A 21,470-nucleotide genomic window follows, 5' to 3' on the forward strand; every position below is an offset into this window, starting at 1 on the left:
AAATAACTAAATAATCCAGTGTGAGCTACTCTAATTACTTGTGTAATATGCTGTCTAAACTTCATCTCTCTATCGACTAGTATCCCCAAATCCCTGGTTTCATCAATTTCGTGGAGTACAGTTCCCTCAATGTGTGGTGCACAGCTTGTAGTCTTTGTATCCCAACTTTATGCAGGATTTTTTTTTGTTGTTGTAGCTATTATTGTCAGTTACAACAATAAAATTGAGACAGTAAACAAGAATCATAAATGGTATGCTGGCAGAGCTATGCATGGAGAAGGGAGTGCTGTTTGTAAATGTGTGGGATGTGTTTTATTATTATTATTTTCTTAATAATAATAATAATAAAATGTTAATATCTCCAGGCAGTGAGGGACTCATCGAAGGAGGCCACATACAACACGCACCAGCTACATGCTTATTCTTGAATTCATTCACACTGCTTGCATTTGCAACATCCAATAGCAATCCATTCCAATCAGGCACCACCCTATGAGAGAAAAATCTAGCCTTCACACCCTTCTTACTGGCATTCATTCTCAGCTTCCAAGGTTGCCCTCGTGTCCTTTCGCTACCCTCTGTAAATTGAAAAATTCCATGAATTGAAATCCTGTATGACCCTTTCAGAAGTTTGTAAGTTTCAATCATAATAATCACTATTCCACAATTCTGCTATCATTTTTAACACTCTCCTTTGCACTATCTCCACTATATCAGAATCACAATGGAAACCAGGAGACCAGACCCATGCACAACAGTCCAAGTGACGTCTTATCAAGGCCTTGTAAACAGGCAAAATGGCATCTTTATCTTTACATGTGAATGTTCATTTCAGCATTGCAATTATCTTTTGAGTTGTATTTGCAGTCTTTGCGACATGGCCCCTGAACTTCAACTTCCTATCTATTAACACTCCAAGATCCCTAGCCTCATCATTTTCTTCAAGCATAATCCTACCAATATAATACAACATTGAATATCTATGCCAAAGTGAATGACTTTTAACATTGACATTTGATATTGAACTGACATCCATTTTCCTATGCCCACAATTCCAGCCTATTCAAACCATTCTGCAAGTACTGCATATCAGCAACATCCCTGATTATTATTATTAATTATTATTATTATTTATTATTATTATTATTCAGGCCTCCATGGAGTCAAAAGACTCATCTTGGGAGGTCCTTCCTAAGAAACACAAAGTCTATCATACCACTCCTTGAACTCATTGACCGTTCTCGCTCTCACCACTCCATCAGGCAGTGCATTCCATGGTTCAACCACCCTCCATGCAAAGAAACCACTCCTCACCCTCTTGCTCACAGTTTCCTTTTGTAACTTTCAGGGATAGCCTCTTGTCATCACTCCTTCCTGCTGTTCAACCAAGCGAAAGAACTCCCAGTGTCAACCCTGTAACCACCTCTCAACAGTTTAAAAGTCTCAATCATATCACCTCTCCTTCTTCTATCCACCAAACTCTGCAGTCCACATTCTCTCAGCCGATCCTCATAACTATCATTGTACAGTCCTGAAACCATCTTTGTTATCTGCCTTTGTATACCCTTTCCACAGTTAATTTATTCCCTTCAAATCATGGGGACCAAATCTGAGAACAATAGTCCAAGTGTGGTCTGATCAGGGTCTTATACAACGGAATGGTAACTGTTTTATCTCTGCAGGTCAGTGTCCTTCTCATTATTGCAGCAATCCTCTGTGTTACCTTTGCCACCTTTGCAATATATCCCCTAAATTTCAGGTTTCTATCACCTTACCTATCTTTGCATCATCATCAGCAAATAGCTGTATGTTACTTGTCAAATCCTTCCCAATATCATTAATATACAGATTGAATAACAGTGGACCAAGCACTGATCCTTGTAGTACACCTCTGGTTAGCTTAAATCTTGCAGACTCACATCCCCCATATACCACTCATTAATATTTTTCAGTCAGCCATCCTCTCATCCATGCTACTATTCTATAATCCAAACCCATATTCTCCAATTTATGCAACAGGTACCATGCATATTCTGTCAAAGGCCTTAGCAAAATTCAAAAGTATCATGGTGTATTCATTCCCCTTGTCTAGTTCAATGGTAACATTGTTATTGAATGTGAGCAAGTTGCTAAAACATGACCTTCCCTTAGTAAACCGATGTTGCTCATTGCATACTTATTCTTCCTCTTGCTTGCCATATAGCAGAACAATTCCCTTGAATTAACCTTGGCCTGACCAACCAATCTCCTTTCATACTGCACCTTTTCCTTTTCTTTTCTTATTTTTTTTTTTTATTTTCCAAACATAACTTGCTTTATTTATGTTCATCCATTTCACTCCTACTGTATTTACTTGCTTAACTTTCAGTATACAGTTATACTTTATACTTTATCACACTACTTAATCACCAAATGTGACATTCTAAAACCTCCAGTTGATTCTGTCACATGCTGCTTATGATATATTATCCTTTCTGAGTGCTGTATACAATCCATTAAGCCTCCAACATCATGTCCTCACTGCACTTAAACCTCAACACAGAGACAGTTATACCCACCTTATAATTCCACATATATACTTTTTTTGACAGTATCCTTTTCTTGTTTCACACTTCTCATACAAGTACTTCGTGATCACCCTCACCAACTGGTGGCAGTGTTATTATTATTATTATTACCCCAAGACCTCATGGAGTCAAAGACTCATCTGGGAGGTCCTTTTATCACACACACACATCTCATCATACCGTGTCTTAAACACACTCAAACTCCTTGCAGACACCACACTCTCAGGCAAGGCATTCCAATCATTCACAACTCTGCACGAAAAAAACCTGCCTCTCACTCCCCTACTCACACCCTCTTTATACAGTTTCCAGGGATGACTTCTGGTTCTCCCCTGATCTCCCACTATTCTCTGTAGAACTTCTCCACCATTGATCCTATAACAACCCCTTACCAACTTGTAGGTCTCTATCATATCCCCCCCTCTTCCTCATGTCCACCAGACTCTGCAAATTACATCTTCTCAATCTTTCCTCATACTCAACATTCCAGGGGTCAGAAACTACCTTAGTCAGTCACCTTTGGACCCTTTCCAACATCTCTTCATCCTGCTGAAAACCCGGTGACCAAATCTGGGCACAATAGTCCATGTGTCGCCTAATCAAAGCCTTATACAATAGAACAAGAATCTCCCTACTTCTACACGTCAGTGTCCTCCGCATCATTCCCAGAAGCGTTTGTGTTGTCTTCACAATTTGGCGACGTGTCCCCTAAATTTTAGATCCTTATCCCTATCACCCCCAGATCTCTTATTTCCTCTACCTCCAACAATATATTCTCACCAAGCATAAATTCTGCATCCCATCTTTGTTTTTCAAATTTTAAAACCTTACATTTTGCAACATTGAACTCACATCCCCATTTCCGTGTCCAATCACTCAATTTATTCAAGTCTTCTTGTAAGGACACAACATCTTCACTACTCTTTATGGTTCATCCCAACTTTGCATCATCTGCAAACAACTGAATATCTTCATCCAAATCTTCGCCAATATCATTAATATACAAGTTAAACAGTAATGGCCCTAGAACAGACCCCTGAGGCACTCCACTAGTGACTTTCCTTTTCCTGGATATCCCCCCCCCCATACACAACTTGTTGTTATCAGATAGCCAGTCTCCAATCCAATGCACTAATCTAATATCCAACCCCATCTGCTCTAGTTTGACTGTCAACTTATTATGAGGTACTCTATCAAAAGCCTTTGCAAAATCCAAGTATATTACTGTGTATCTTTCTCCTCCTCCTTTCAATCTATATTCCTGTAATTAAAGTCTCCCATCAGGATTACCTTCTTTTTTTGCATGCCCAACCAATTTGCCAAAACATTTTGCAGTCTGTATTCTCTATATTTCCTGGGCTACGACTGCATTCTATCATATACTAGTCTTCGTGTATAGAGGCTTAAGTGCTGTGAAGACATAATGTTGGAGGTTTAATGGATTTTTTACAACACTCAGAATGGATTAAAAAGAATTTAATACTTCCTATATTTTGTCCTAGTCACTAGGACATCTACGGGGATTACAAAAATAACTAATGTAACATAACACAAATATCATACAATAGGAAGTATTAAATTCTTTTTAATCCTTTCTGAGTGTTGTAAAAAATCCATTAAACCTCCAACATCATATACTAGTCTGTTAATTTTAACTTATCACCACACAGATTCAAATCTGCTTATGTACTATCATTTTCATCGTCCACATTTTGTGAATAAATTTCCTCTGCAATCATTAGCAGTACTCCTCCTCCTGCTTTATTTCATCTTCCTATTCTTCCATTTCTATTCTTGGTACTAGATTATTCTCAAACAACCAAGTTTCACTATTACCAATTATCTTACTGACTCAATGTAATGAACTCATCTCTGTTATTTCAAATACTCCTTACATTTGTATACAAACATAACATTTCCCCATCTTTGAGACCATTCTACCAAACACCAAAATTCTCTACTCTAGTTGCTATACTACACCTCTTTCTGCTGCCTGACCACTCCCGTTTGCCTGATCCTGACTCTGATTTCCATTCAAACTTGTTTCATTCTTATCTTTATGCATTCCATCACCTTGTCCTGAAACAATCACATCCATATTCCTTGTAGCCATATTCCTCCTACCACACAACCTGTTGGTCTATGCTATCTTGTTTCACAAGCAACCTTTGATCGTTAACTACACTAACTTGATGCTGTGCCATCTCAGCAAACAATAGCTTTTCTAAATGCCAAAACACATTCAAATACAATTCATTAACTTTAAACCATTCCAACTTCAAATTCACTACACAGATACAAACTGAACTCCCTGTGCTCATTTTAGAAATTATGGACTTTACAACCGCGATATAAATAGCTCTTTTAATTTCCTGACGTTTCGATTTTCATATTAAGATCATCATCTGGAGCATATACAAATAAACAGGACAAGCTGAGTTACATTACATACAGTAAGCTAGAGAAACAATGATTTGATTACAGGTTATTCTACTGGCATGACCTCTAGTGAACAAAAAAAAAAAAAAAATTATTATTAATTATTTAGAAACTACATCAAGCTAAATTCTATTTATGATAACATGAGCAAACATTCTTTCTTATAGATAAGAAAGAATGTTTGCTCATGTTATCATAAATTTTCTTTTAGTAACAATGATGTCCTATTTTTAGCATTACAATTGTTATTTTTGATTTAGGATCCTGGATTATCTACAGTGTTGTTTATAGTTACTCTTAGAGAGGAAGGTTCCATGGGTCGAATATGTGCCTTCCATGTGTTTAGGATTTTTAGACCATCATTATTGTTCAGATTGGGTTGTTTGATAATAATCTCACATCATCATCATCATTAAATTCCTGACATGTACCCTCAAGGGTTGTACAGGATATAATAGTACTGCATGAAAAATTTACGTCATTACTAACTTCCTATCTACAATTTTCCTCCAAATCAGTCTGTTACTTGTCAAGACTCCAACATTATCAGATCTTATATTTCTTATATCTTTTAAGTCACATTTTACTGTATCAGTCCACCTAAACTTTGGTTTTCCTCTGGGTCTTTTTACCTGCCAATTTGGCAGACAACACTTGTTTTGCTAATCTTTCCTTGCCCATTCTGTTTAAGTGACCATACCACCTGAGATTAGCTCTGCTAATGCATTCCTGGATGCTGACAATGTCAAGTTCTTTTCTAATATCCTCATTTTTAATATGATATTGCCATTGATGCCATCTGTTCATGCCCCTAATCTTTTTCAGGACTCTCATATATGCAGTCTCTAGTCTTTGGTCAAGTGTTTTATTTCTAACCCAGCTCTCAGATCCATAAGTTAAAATTGGTTTGAACATACTCTTGTATACAGCTAATTTATTGTTCCAACTAATTTCTCTCTTATTCCATATACATTTATTCAGTTGACTGCCTACCATACCAGCTTTGTTGATTCTGTTCTCTATTTCCATATTTAATTTACCATGCTCATAAAAATCGTGCCTAAGTAGCTGAAATATTTTACTTGTTCCACAGGTTCTCCATTCAAAACACTTTTGACATTTTCAACAATTCTACCTATTTTCATTGTCTTTGTCTTTTTAATGCTTACCTTCATACCATATCTATTACAACAGTTATTCAATTTAGTCAGAGAATCTTGCGAACTTGTAGTGGATTTATTTAGAAGTATAACATCGTCTGCATAAAGTAAAGAGCTGACATTAGCATCTCCAATTCTGCTATCATGTTAATTGTATACCAATGCTAGAAGCATTAGAAATAAGAGAGAAGAATTTTTGGCATTAGTGAGTGAAATCTCACCAAAAGTTGTAGGCATTAGTGAAACTTGGCTGTCAGCAGAAGATGTGGTCACTGGAATTGAATGTGATGGGTACAGTATTTTCAGGGAGGATAGAGAAGATAGAACAGGAGGAGGAGTACTGTTGATGATAGCTGATGTGTTGCAGCCAAAGAAAGTAGTATATCATGATGATAGACATGTGAATGAGAGTTCATTTGAGGCAGTCTGGTGCGAAATAGTGACCAACGCAACCAAATATACAGTTGGATGCTGCTATAGGCCAGGGAGTACAGGGGGAGATATTGAATTCATGCATCAGCAACTTAGTGCAATGAGTGAAGGCTTAGTGATTATTATGGGGGATTTTAATTATGGTGATATCAATTGGAAGGAGGAAATATCACGTAGCAAAAAGGAAATGGAGTTCATACATCTGCTACGAGATAATTACTTGAAACAGCACGTAACTGAAGGGACACGTGGTGTGAGAGTGTTGGACCTGGTTATTGGTTCAGAGGTTATATGCATAAGTAAGGTGACCTCGTTACCTCCAGTTGGTGAAAGCGATCATGTGGTATTGACTTGGGAGGTTGCAAAATCTGTGCATTTTTCTATTAAGAAGGGGTATGTACGAAACTACAGGTTAGGCAATTATAACAAGCTTCGGAGTGAGCTTGCAGCCATCCCATGGCAGAACATATTGCAAGGGAAAGATGTTAGCAGTGCTTGGGATAAAATCAGCGGGTATCTGAGGAAAGCAATATCAGATTGTGTCCCCATGGTCAGGAGGTCAAACAAGGCAGGCATTAGATGGATGAGCAGTAGTATCAAGCTTGAACTACAAAAAAAGAAAATGTTATGGAGAATTTACAAGGAGAATGGCGATCAGGACACCCATGAGCAGTACAAGGCTCAAGCTAGGAAGGTTACCAGCATAGTAAGAAAAGCTAAATCAGATTATGAGAAGACCTTAGCCAAAGAGATCAAGGGTAATCCCAAAGAGTTCTTCCGCTATGTGGCAAGTAAGAGGAAGAATGACTTCGGAAGGATAACCTTAGTGGGTGCTGATGGTATTGAGGTGACAAAATCAGATGTAATAGTCGAGTTACTGAGTGATCACTTCTCAAAAGTCTATCACCCAAGTGAGGATATCTCTATACCTATAGCAATACCTAATGTGAGAATTGAAGCTAAAGAATCAGAGGTATTAAATATATTGCAAAACTTAAATGCAAACACTGCGGTAGGCTTAGATGGAATATCAGCTCAGGTGTTGCGTGAATGTGCAAATGAATTGTCAACCCCTCTTACCTGGATATTTAATTTAAGTTTGAACTCTGGTATGGTCCCTAGGGAGTGGAAGTTAGGTAAAGTGGTTCCTTTGCATAAGGGTGGCTCTAAAACTGCAGTATTGAATTACAGACCAATCACCATCTCAGGAGTAGTGGTAAAAGTATTGGAAAAGTTGGTTAAAGACAAAATTCAAGAATGGGTGGATCAGGATATGATACTCTATAGAGGCCAACATGGTTTTGTTAAAGGTAGATCCTGCCTTAGCAATCTATTAACTATCCATAATAGAATAACATCAGAGTTGGACAAAGGAACTGGCTACACAGTGGTACTTCTGGATTTTGCTAAGGCTTTTGACAGGATACCCCATAGAACACTGTTACGCAAATTGGAGCAGATGGGAATGGATATTAAATTGGTGATATGGATAGGAGAATGGCTCAGGGAGAGATACCATAAGGTGGTGTATGGAGGAGCCGAGTCCAGAATGAGGCAGGTGACCAGTGGTGTGCCTCAGGGCTCTGTGCTTGGGCCAATGTTGTTTAATTTGTATATAAATGATATAGGAAACGGCTTAAAGGGAGATATTCAGTTGTTTGCTGATGATGCAAAGTTGTGTAGTGCAATAAAAAATCAAGCTGATGTTGAAAGTTTGCAGGAGGATTTAAATAAGCTGGTAAAATGGGCAAAAGAAAATGGATGTCAGTTCAATGTGGAAAAGTGTAAAGTCTTGCATTTTGGGATTAAAAGATTACCAGCTGTGTACTACATAGATGGAAAGGTACTCCAAGAGATTGATGAGGCTAGGGACTTAGGGGTATTGGTAGATAAGGAGATGAAGTTCAGAGGACACATTGCTAAGGTGTCCAAGATTGCACATAGGATTACTTGGTTGTTGAGGAACACACTGACATCCAGAGATAAGGAGGTTATTATTCCCTTATAAAGCATTGATACTTCCACATTTGGATTACTGTGCTCAGGTCTGGTCACCTGGATTCCTTAGAGATGAGGAGGCTGTGGAGAGGGTTCAGAGAAGAGTGACCAAGTTGGTGAGTGATATAAAAAATGCTCCCTACATTGATAGATTGAAAGCTTGTGGATTGCAGAGATTGGTTGGTAGGCCAAGAAGAGGGGATATGATAGAAACATTCAAATTACTAAAAGGTTTTTATAGGATTGATGCAGGGGAAATGTTTCAGCTGTGTGATAGTGATGGAAGAACAAGAGGTCATCTCTGGAAATTAAAGAAGAGTGTGGTTAACAAAGGTGTCAGAACAAGGTTTTTTGCCTGGAGGGTGGTGAATGAGTCGAATTCATTGCCCGACTTTGTTGTGAGCTCTTCATCTGTAAATGAATTCAAGAAGAGATATGACAGATATTGTTTTGCTAGTTTGGGTCTCCCGCGATGAGTCTACTGACTCCATGGAGATACCCGTAATAATAATAATAATAATAATAATAATAATAATAATAATACCACTTTCCTTCATAATGTGATCCATATAGATAATGAATAACAGAGGGGATAATGTACATCCTTGTCTTACACCAGATTTAACATTAAACCATCTTCCTGTGCTTCCTTCAATTCTAACTGCTGACTTACAACTCAAATAAAGACTAAGTATGGCTTGATATAATGCCCCATTGACACCATATAACTGTAGCATATTGAATAGCTTTTCTCTTGGCACCTTGTTATATGCATTTTCCAGATCGATAAAACTTAAATACAGATCTCTGTTATATTCCCATGCTTTCTCGACTATTTGTCGTAAAGTGAAGATCTGATCCTGACAGCCTCTATTTGTCCTGAATCCAGCTTGTCCTTGACCAAGCTTTTCTTCCACAATTCTTCTCAACTGTTTCTCAAGTATACTTGCATAGATTTTGCAAGAAACACTCAGTAGGGAAATACCTCTGTAATTCTCGCATTCAGTTTTATTTCCCTTTTTATATATGGGTACTATTAGTGCTCTACTCCAATCATCAGGAATTCGTCCCTCTGTCCAGGCCTTCTGAACTATGCAGTGCAGCCACTGTAAGACTTTTATACCGCCAGCCTTCAGTATTTCTGGTCGAATATCATCTACTCCCGCTGCCTTTCTACATTTCAAGCATTTGATGGCTTTTTCTTTTAAATGGATATGTATTTCTGACTGTTGAGTGTTTTTTACCACTATTCTATCACTGCTTGTTTCATTTAGCAATTTTTCGAAGTAAATCGTAGGGAATTTTTTAGGTATGTGGCCTGTAGGAGGAGGAATGACTGTTGAAGAATGACATTGTGGGATAAAAATGGGAGTAGAGTGACTGATGCAGAGGACATAGTGGAATTGTTCAATGAACACTTTATTGGAGTATTTCATCCTGGAGGAGTCAATTTGAATACTAGAGGGATAGAGCAGGTTCAAGGTTTAGAGGGCCAGGAGGAGAGTGTGTTCCACATACTGAGTACTCCTGATGTTAGTAAAGCTGTGGGACTGGATGGTATTTCCATGAGTTTTGAGAGAATGTGCTAAGGAACTGACAGTGCCCTTGACCTGTCTTTTCAATGAATGTCTGGCTGCGGGAAATGTGCCCATGAAATGGAAGGAAGGTAAGATAGTGCCATTGCATAAGGGCGGTAGCAGACTGGAAGTGTCCAATTATAGGGCATAATTAAAAGAAACAAACGTATTAACCACAGTGAAAATTATTTAATTGTAAATATTTCATCCTAAGTATCTTAGGACATCATCAGTACAGTAATTTTAAACAATAATAGGAATAACATACAGTTAGGGCGCATGATTACAATAGAATCTAATTAAACGTGCATAACGTGCTACAGTAGTACAAAAAAAAAAAAAAAAAGAGATTCTATTGTAATCATGCACCCTAACAAATAAAATGTATGTTATTCCTATTATTGTTCAAAACTACTGTACTGATGATGTCCTAAGATACTTAGAATGAAATATTTACAATTAAATAAATTTCACTATGGTTAATACGTGTGTTTCTTTAATTATGATCGCACCACAGGTTTCGTTATTTAAAAAAAATAATAATAATTATAGGCCAGTTTGTGTGTCATCAGTAATTATTAAGATATTGGAGAAAGTAGTGAGAGACCATATGCAGCATTGAGCAGATGAGGGTAATGTTATCTGTGAGAGTCAGCATGGATTTGTGAAGGGGCGCTCTTGTTTTAGCAATATGCTAACCTTTTATAATAAAGTTACAAGAACATTAGATGAGGGAAAGGCATATACTGCAATTTTCTTAGACTTAGCAAAGGCATTTGACAGGGTGCCACATGATAAGCTGATATTCAAGTTGCAGCACATGGGTCTGGATGTCAGATTGGTCAACTGGATTTAGGATTGGCTGTCCGATAGGTATCAGAGAGTTGTGTATGGTGGAGCAATATCAAAAAGGCAGTAGGTTACAAGTGGGGTTCCACAGGGCTCAGTACTGGGACCTATATTGTTTAACCTTTATGTCAATGATATTGTCCGTGGATTGCAAGGGGATATTTGGTTGTTTGCGGATGATGCAAAGCTGGGAAGGGTTATTAGTAATAGTGCAGATATGGTAGCCGTGCAAGAGAATTTAAATAAGCTAGATAGATGGGCAAATGAATGGAGGGTGTCATTTTAATGCAGCAAAATGTAAGGTCTTGAGGTTTGGAAACATCGATGGGATGCTGCATACTCTATGGGAGGAGGATTTAAACTGGAGGAAGTAGGAGAGACAAGAGATCTGGGTTTGATGATTGATAGAAACCTGAAATTTAGGGGACATATTGCAAAGGTAGTTAAGGTAACACAGAGGATTGCTGCAATAATTAGAACGACGCTGACCTGCAGAGATAAAATGGTTATAATTCCGTTGTATAAGACCTGATCAGACAACACTTAGACTATTGGTCTCAGATCTGGTCCCCAGGATTTTCAGGGGATAAATTAACTGTAGAAAGGGTACAAAAGCGGATAACAAAGATGGTGTCGGGGCTGTACAATGTTAGTTATGAGGATTGGCTGAGGGAGTGTGGACTGCTGGGTTTGGTGGATAGAAGAAGGAGGGGTGATATGATTGAGACTTTTAAACTGTTGAGAGGTGGTTACAGGATTGACATGGGGGAGTTCTTTCGCCTAGTTGAACAGCGGGAAGGAGTCATAACAAGGGGCCATCCCTGGAAGTTACGAAAGGAAATTGTGAGAAAGAGGGTAAGGAGTAGTGTCTTTGCATGGAGGGTGGTTGAACCATGGAATGCATTTCCTGATGGAGTGGTGAGAGCGAGAACGGTCAATGCATTTAAGGAGTGGTATGATAGACTGTGTTTCCTAGGAGGGATCTCCCTCAATGAGTCTTGATAGACTAGTGTTTCTTAGAAAGGAACTCCCTCGATGAGTCTTTTGACTCCATGGAGGCCTCAATAATAATAATAATAATAATTACTCCATACTTCAAGGATATCTTTTTCTCCCGTTTTCATGTCACCTTTATCATCTCTAACTCCTTTTACTGCACTCTTTCCTCATTTCTAGCTTCTTCAGCAGCCTCCAGAATATCTTACCACCTTCTTGATATTTATTTTCTATTTTCTTGCCAAAGTCCTCCCATGACTTTTGTTTAGCTAGTTTTACACAGTGTTTAGTTTTCTTACATTCGTCTCTGTATTCTCTAAGAGCACAAGCTGACTTATTTGCCAGGAACTTTTGATATTCTGTGTATGATAATAATCTCACAGACTTCCTTAAATTTGCGTTCATACCATGTTTTGGTGTGATGTAAACAACTGGTGTTTTTCCAGTCAATTCTATTTAAGGTGTTCAAGGCATGATCAGAAAGGCCAGCTTCACCATAGTTATTATATTTAATGTGTCATTTATGTTCTTTTTATCTGATAGGAATTGTGCATCTTGTTTCCCCTATATATAGTATATTACAGGTGCAATAAATACGGTATACTCCAGGATAGGCCAGCAGTGGGAGTGAGTCTTTGGATGAGTTGAGTAAGCTTTTTAATTTTGCAAGAGGTTTAAAAGTGGCTTTGAGGTTGTATTTTTGTAGTATTCTGTTTATATCTGATGTCCCTTGAATGTAAGGAATGGTTATAGTTTTATTGTAGTCTGTTTTATCTTGTTTTTTATTAAGTTTTGTAGAGAATTTTGTTAATAGTGTTTTGGCTCTAACCAAAACACCATGTTTTGGCATGACGTAAACAATTGGTGCTTTTCCAGTCAATTCTATGTACGGTAGCAGGGTTTTCCCTCCCGGAAACTCAGGTTTTTCATCTGGCATACAGACAAATCGGCCCTTCAGAACACATGCAATTTACAGACAAAAAATACTAGTTGTGGTAGTGGTGGAGGTGGGCGGTAGACGGTGTTGATGGAGATGATTCGTAGTAGAGGTTCGGTGTAGTAGTTGAGACAGTTGTAGGCGTCCTCCCACGATGAGTCTTCGGACTCCTTGGAGGTGTCACGAATAATAATAATAATAATAATAAAACACTATTAACAAAATTCTCTACAAGACTTCAATAAAAAACAAAGATAAACCAAACTACAATAAAACTATAACCATTCCTTACATTAAAGGGATATCAGATAAAATAAACAGAATACTACTAAAATACAACCTCAAAGCCACCTTTAAACCTCCTGCAAAATTAAAAAGCTTACTCAACTCATCCAAAGACCCACTCCCTCTGCTGGCCCACCCTGGAGTATACCATATTTATTGCACCTGTAACATTCCATATATAGGGGAAACAGAATGCACCTATCAGATAAAAAGAACATAAATGACACATTAAATTAATAACTATGGTGAAGCTGGCGTTTCTGATCATGCCCTGAACTGAACACTTACATAGAATTGACTGGAAAAGCACCAGTTGTTTACATCACCAAAACATGGTATGAACGCAAATTTAAGGAAGCCTGTGAGATTATTATCAACCACCCCAATCTGAACAATAATGATGGTATAAAAATCCCAAACATATGGAAGGCACATATTCGACCCACGGAACCTTTCTCTCTAAGAGTAACTATAAACAGGACTGTAGATAATCCAGGATCCTAAATCAAAAATAACAATTGTAATGCCAAAAATAGGACATCATTGTTACTGAAAGAAAACTATCTTTAAGAAAGAATGTTTGCTCATGTTATCATAAATATAATTTAGCTTGATGTAGTTTCTAAATAATTAATTTTTTTTTTTTTTTGTTCACTAGAGGTCATGCCAGTAGAATAACCTGTAATCAAATCATGTTTCTCTAGCTTACTGTATGTAATGTAACACAGCTTGTCCTGTTTATTTGTATATGCTGGAGCATATACAAATAAAGAGATGATGATCTTAATATGAAGATTGAAATGTCGGGAAATTAAAAGAGTTATTTATAACAGGTTGTAAAGTCCATAATTTCTAAAATGAATGCTGATCACTGTACAACACTAAAAGAAAGGAAAAGAACTCCCTGTGCCTCACACATTCAGCTAACTTGCTATTCATTATTTCTGTTCTCCTTCTCAATTCACTGTTATCATATCTGAGCAACATACTAATGACTTTCCAAAACAAGACTATTATTCTTTACTTACAACATATTGTAAAAGCTAACCAAATTACTAAAGCAAAGGGCACCTTTAACAAATGCAAGCTGGCCTGCGTAAATAATATTGTCCTCATCTGCTCAATTCTATATATGAGTTCTCACCAATTTCTCCACAATCTTAACTATGAAAGGGATACAAACAAGCCTATAATAGTTTGATACTTCCATTCTACCACCATCTTTATGCAAAGGCACTACTTACCCTCCTTCCTTCTCCAGGAACCTGTCTTGTTGTAAGACTTTTTAAGTTAAGGGCATGGTCATTTCTACAGCACATTCCCTTAAAACACATTGTGAAATTTCAACTAGTTCCCCTGTGTTATTGACATTTAGCATATTCAGTATTTGGAATAAGTCTTATTCATTCACCTCTGACACTTCACCACTCCTTATCCCTCTAAGCATAATGCCTGCTGTACCATAATGAAACACTCTAATAAAGTGGTCATTAAATATCTCAACTATATCATCCACATTATTATTATTATTATTATTATTATTATTATCATTATTCAGGCCTCCAAGGAGTCAAAAGACTCATCGATGGAGGTCCTTCCTAAGACATAAAGTCTGTCAAGACTCACTGAGGGGAGGTCCCCCCCTGAGAAACACAAAGTCTATCATACCACTCTTTAAACTCACTGACCGTTCTCGCTCCCACCACTCCATCAGGCAATGCATTCCACGGCTCAACCACCCTCCACACAAAGAAACCACTCCTTACCCTCTTGCTCACAGTTTCCTTTCGTAACTTCCAGGGATGGCCTCTTGTCATCACTCCTTCCCGCTGATCAACCAAGCGAAAGAACTCCCCAGTGTCAACCCTGTAACCACCTCTCAACAGTTTAAAAGTCTCAATCATATCACCTCTCCTTCTTCTATCCACCAAACTCTGCAGTCCACATTCTCTCAGCTGATCCTCATAACTATCCTTGTACAGTCCTGAAACCATCTTTGTATCCTTTCCACAGTTAATTTATCCCCTTCAAATCCTGGGGACCAAATCTGAGAACAATAGTCCAAGTGTGGTCTGATCAGAGACTTATACAATGGAATGATAACCCTCTTATCTCTGCAGGTCAGTGTCCTTCTCATAATAGCAGCAATTCTCTGTGTTACCTTCACTACCTTTGCAATATGTCCCCTAAACTTCAGGTTTCTATCAATAATGAACCCCAGATCTCTTGTCTCCCCTACTTTCTCCAGTATAACTCCTCCCATAGAGTATGCAGCATCCCATCGATGTTTCCCAAACCTCAAGACCTTACATTTTGCTGCATTAAACTGACAGCCCCATTCATTTGCCTATCTATCTAGCTTATTTAAATCCTCTTGCAGGGCTACCATATCTGCACTATTACTAATAATCCTTCCCAGCTTCGCATCATTTGCAAACAACTGAATATCCCCCTGCAATCCACTGGCTATGTCATTGATATAAAGGTTAAACAATATAGGTCCTAGTACTGAGCCCTGTGGGACCCCACTTGTAACCCTCTGCCTCCTGGAAACTGCTCCACCATACACAACTCTCTGATACCTATCAGACAGCCAATCCTGAATCCAGTTGACCAATCTGACATCCAGACCCATGTGCTGCAACTTAAATATCAGCTTATCATGTGGCACCCTGTCAAATGCCTTCGCCAAGTCTAAGAAAATTGCAGTATATGCCTTTCCCTCATTTAATGTTCTTGTAACTTTATTATAAAAGGCTAGCATATTGCTAAAACAAGAGCGTCCTTTCACAAATCCATGTTGATTCTCACAGATAACATTACCCTCATCTGCCCAATGCTGTACACGGTCCCTCACTACTTTCTCCAAGATCTTAACAACTACTGATGACACACAGACTGGCCTATAATTAGACACTTCCAGTCTGTTACCACCCTTATGCAATGGCACTATCTTACCTTCCTTCCATTCCCTGGGCACCTTTGCCAAAGCCAGACTTTCATTGAAAAGCCACGTTAAAGGTTCTGTCAATTCCCTAGCACATTCTCTCAAAACTCGTGGCGAAATACCATCCAGTCCCACAGCTTTACTGACATCCAGAGTACTCAGTATCTGAAACACACTCTCCTCCTGTACCTCCAGACCTCGTACCAGTCCTATCCCTCTAGCATTAAAACTGACTCCTCTAGGATGAAATACTCCAATAAAGTGTTCATTGAACAATTCCACTATGTCCTCTGCATCAGTCACTCTATTCCCATTTTTATCCCACAATATCATTCTTCCATAGTCATTTCTCCTACTGGCCACATAGCTAAAAAATTCCCTAGGATTTTCTTTGGATCTTAGGGCCAATCTCCTCTCATATTCCAGTTTCGCTTTCCTTACCACACTAGTCACTCTTCTGGCCTGTGTCTTATATTCCTCATGCATCTCTTCACCTATCTCCTTATATCTCTTCCATAGCCTCTTTTTCGCATGCAATTCCTGTTTAATATTGTTTGTCATCCACTTTACTCCAAATTGCATCCTCTTCTTCACTCGTGGTATACAACTTACCATTGCTGATAACAAATATTCTTTCACAATTTCCCACGCACTGGTGATATCCCGGCCTTCCAATTCCTCCCTCCATGAAACTTCCCGAAGTTGACGTCTAAGACTATTATAATCACGTGCCTTATAATTCCACATAAGTTCCCGTCTCTTTGATACTCCTGCATGTCTATTTATTTTCCAAGTCAACACCATATGGTCACTCTCTCCAACTGGTGGGAGAGACGTCAACTCAGTTATTATCAACTCTTCTGATGCTATAACCAAATCCAAAATTTTTGAACCTCTTGTTCCCTCTGTTACATGTTGCCTAAGACATTTGTCCCTCAAGAATTCTAGAAATTCAATTCCCCTATTGCTACATGCATCTTCCTCTCTCCAATTTATACTACTGAAGTTAAAATCTCCCATAACAATCATTCTTCTTGCACTTGCCAAACTTAGCTGTCTAAACATCTCCTGGTCCCCATCCTCTGTGCTCCTGGGTCTGTAGCAACACCCCACTAAATATCCTGTCTTGCCTACCTCTACCTCACACCATACGCTCTCAAAATCATTTGTCTCACTTCCTTCCATATTCTCCACTCTTAGAGGACATAGGTCATCACTTATCATAAGCAGTACACCACCACCACGCTTTCCCCTCCTATCCTGACGAAAAATGCTATGCCCAGCGACTTCTATTCCTGTTGTTATATCCCCTTCTGTCAACCACGTCTCAGTGATCGCAATAATTTTTGGCCAGGCTGATGCTATCTGCACCACCAATTCCTCTCCCTTATTCCGGATACTCCTGGCATTAGTATACAGCATATAAATGCCATTGTTTCTATACCCAGCATTATCTCTTCTGGACTCCACTGGGCTCAGTGTTACCTGACATTGTCTCCCTTCTCCCAAGTATCCATTCCCACAAGAGGCCACCCCTGCTATCATCCTCCCTGGGACACACTGACTCGTTCAGAACAGCAATCTCTCCAGATGCCTACGTCCTTCCTCATTCAAATGTAAATGGTCTCTCGCAAACAACTCCTCTCTTTCCTCAAACGCACTCCAAGCATCCACATATACCAGTCCTCTCTTGTCACACATTCTCGCTATTATGCCATTCAATATCACTGCTCTTCTGCTCAGCTCATCATTATCATACCTAGGCAACACGCACACTATTTTTCCTCTCTCTGTCTTCTTCCGTACAGTCTCAAGCAAAAATCTCATATCTATCGCTGCCCGACTTACATTACCACTCAAGTCATTCGTTCCTACCATCACAATCATCTCATCCACCCTTTCACCTCTCTTAATTGCCATAGCCACCCTTTCTATTGTTCCTCCTGGCAAACACTCCTCACGCATCCTATCTTGAACACCACGGATCATTGAGTCGCAATACATTATACCTCTTACCATTCCCTCGCTCCTATTGTTTCAATTCTCTCCTCTTCTTTCATTCCCATACCTCTCTCTTCTACTGTTTCCATTCTCTCCTCTTCTAGCACTCCCATACATCTCTCTCATTCCCTCTCTCCTACTGTTTCCATTTTCTCCACTTGTAGCACTTCCATATATTCTCTCATTCTGTCTCTCCTACTACTGTTTCCATCCGCTTGTCTTCTAGCATTCCCATACCTCTCTCTCATTCCATTTCTCCTACCGTTTCCATTCTCTCCTCTTCTAGCACTTCCATATCTGTCTCTCATTCCGTCTCTCCTACTGTTTCCATCCTCTCATCTGCTAGCATTCCCATACCTCTCTCTCATTCCCTCTCTTCTACTGTTTCCATTCTCTCCTCTTCTAGCACCCCCCATACCTCTCACTCATACTCCCTAAATTCTCTCTTTCTCCTACTCTGATTCGCCTTGCATTTATCTCTTCCATTCTCCTAATCTTATCTTTCATACTTCTGCTCTCATTCACAAGACAATTGAATCTCTCATTCACATTGGTCACCTGAATACTATTTCCATCCAGCAATCCACAATAATTTTTTCTCCTGTTTTCCACATAGCAAAAGAACTCTTTGGGATTCTCCTTGGATTGCAGCACGTCTCCTCTCATATTCTAGTTATTCTTGTCTGAACCTTATATTCATCATTCAACTGTCCTCCACCCCTCTCTCTCTCTCTTTATGTCTTCCATGTCTTTTTCATCTGCAATTTAGTTTCTATTTCTTCACTCAAGGTATACAATTTGACACTGCTGTCAACAATTTTTTCTTAAATATCTCCCATGCACTATTGACCTCTCTTCCTTCAAATTCTTTCATCCATTGTATTGCTGCAAGCTGATTCCTAAGTCTATAATAGTTGCCTACCTTATAATTCTACATAAATTCTTTCTGCTTTGATGTGTCTACAAGCCTATTCATCATCCAAGTGAGGACTACATGGTCACTCTCACCAACTGGAGGCAAGTATGATATATCAGCTGCAATCAGATCTTCTGATGCTATGATCAAAATGCTTGATGCTCCTGTTCCCTTACCACATGCTACTTAAGACATTGCCCTCAAATTTCCTGTCCTTCATGAAAACCAAAAATTCAGTTCCTTTATTACTGCATGCTACCTCCTCTGCCCAGTTTATATTGCTATAGTTGAAGTCCCTTATAATAATCATTCACTTTGCACTCACCATACTAATTTGCCATAACATTTCCTGTTCATCATCATCAATATTCCTGGTCTATGGCAACATTCCACTAAATATCATTCCCAAGTTTCACTGATACCACTAATCTTTGGAGAGATTGAGTCAATCAATGCCACAAATTCATTTCCTTTATTTCTAAGGTAACTGACATTTGTATACAGAAAAAACAGGGCATTCCCAGTATTCTTGTAGACATTATTACTCCCCTCATACATGACCTGGCTTTGCAGTATAGTGTATGACTTCTTATTTCTCAAGCTTAGTACTGTCCTCACATAGGGCCATCCCTGCTACATTCCTCCCTTGCAATTCTAGTTTCCCTGCCCTGACATACTCACTTGCCCAGAAAACATAAGTTTCTCCAAATTCCTGCATCCTTCTGTATTCAAATGTAACTAGTTTTTTGCATATAGCACTCTTCCATCCTCTAATATATTCCATGCATCCACATATTCCCGACCTCTTTTTTTTTTTCTTTTTACATATTCTCACTATCTTCTCATTTATCATCATTGCTCTTCTCTACTCTACATTTTCATCCTGGGCAGGGCAACACACTCACTATCTTCCCTCTGACACATTTCTGTTGCACTATCCTACTATCAATCTCAAATCTCATGCTATATGATTCATACTACCTCTCAGGTCATTTGTACCAACAATTATTATCATGCTTACTTGTATACTTCAGAAAAACTGGAAGAACAGCTAATATCCATCATCTGCACTTCAGCCTTTCTGGGGAAGCAGATCGTGCCATGGATACAGACCCTAGATCCTATGGGGAAAAAACCTCCCTGTTATACAAAGGGAGATATAAATCTGAGAGACTATTTCTGGAATCTGCCACAGCACTATGAATTATTCAAACCTAAACAAATTGGCTGCACATCACATTACAAAAAATCTAGGAAATCATTTTGAGACCTTCAGCAAAATTCCATCAGTGTGCGCACACACACACACACACACACACACACATACACAGGGCTCTGGTTAGGACTGTAGCAGTCCACCTTTTGCAATCAGTCTGTGAGTGCCATCTTGATGGTGTGCTTGCATGCACATGCTTATTATATATCTTTGTACACATAAAGATGTCTTAGTGACAAAGGCAAAATATTATTATTATTATTATTATATGACACCTCCAGGGAATCCAAAGACTCATCGAGGGAGGGCACCTACTCTACAACTCTATCTACTCTACAGTTCATTCTAACCAAAAATTCACCAACACCATCTACCACCACCACCACCACTAGTATTTCCGCAGACAATCACAAACATCCATGCCCACAGCAGGATTCGAACCCGCAGCCTTTTGGCTGGGAAGCAGATATACTAACCATTTGGCCAACCAGGGAGTCAAGGACTGATTGAGGGAGGCTATAAATCAACCAAAACAGTTATCATACCTTCCCTTAAAGTCATTCACACTAGATGCATTCACTATCCCTAATGGCAAATTATTCCATGCACTCACTGCTCTCTGGGAGAAAAACCTAGCTCATACCCCTTAGTTGACTGTGAACAAACTTAACTTCCATGGATGCCCCCCGTGTTCTCTCACCATCTTCTATGTAACGAAAAATTTCATCAGTTGATATCCTATAACACCCATTCAAAAGTTTATAGACCTCTATCATATCACTGTTGTGTCGTCCAATCTTGCTAATTGATCCATTTATGTTGGTTAGTTGGATCTATTCTTATTTCTTCAAATTCCGTTTTTATTTTGTTAGATGCTGATTGATACTGATCCGAATATAAGGAAATTTATATTATACTGTGCCACCCTATATTCAGATTAGTCTATATAATACAGAGGAATCAATCATTAACTAACTTTTGCAATCTCACTTATACAGGCTTGTATAATCTAATTATACAGGCCGAGGTTAATATTATCGTTTAAGGCTTCCGCAATGTTCGAATAAGTTTTATGAGCGGTGCAATGAAGAAAAATCAGGCAAACAACAAATTGAATTCAATAAAATAAACATTTAATACAGGATTATAG

The 21,470-nt window shown here is 38.7% G+C and overlaps 1 protein-coding gene across 1 annotated transcript in view; it reads left to right on the top strand.

Annotated features, from left to right (window-relative positions):
- The window catches only part of LOC150107040 (sperm-associated antigen 1-like), a 190,864-nt gene that overhangs the window by 166,369 nt on the left and 3,025 nt on the right, over nucleotides 1–21,470 (top strand). The window lies entirely within an intron of this gene.

The sequence above is a fragment of the Typopeltis vanoorti genome, chromosome 5 (assembly GCF_054136105.1).
Source record: "Typopeltis vanoorti isolate ZY-2024b chromosome 5, IOZ_Tvanoo_1.0, whole genome shotgun sequence".
Classification (NCBI taxonomy): domain Eukaryota; kingdom Metazoa; phylum Arthropoda; class Arachnida; order Uropygi; family Thelyphonidae; genus Typopeltis; species Typopeltis vanoorti.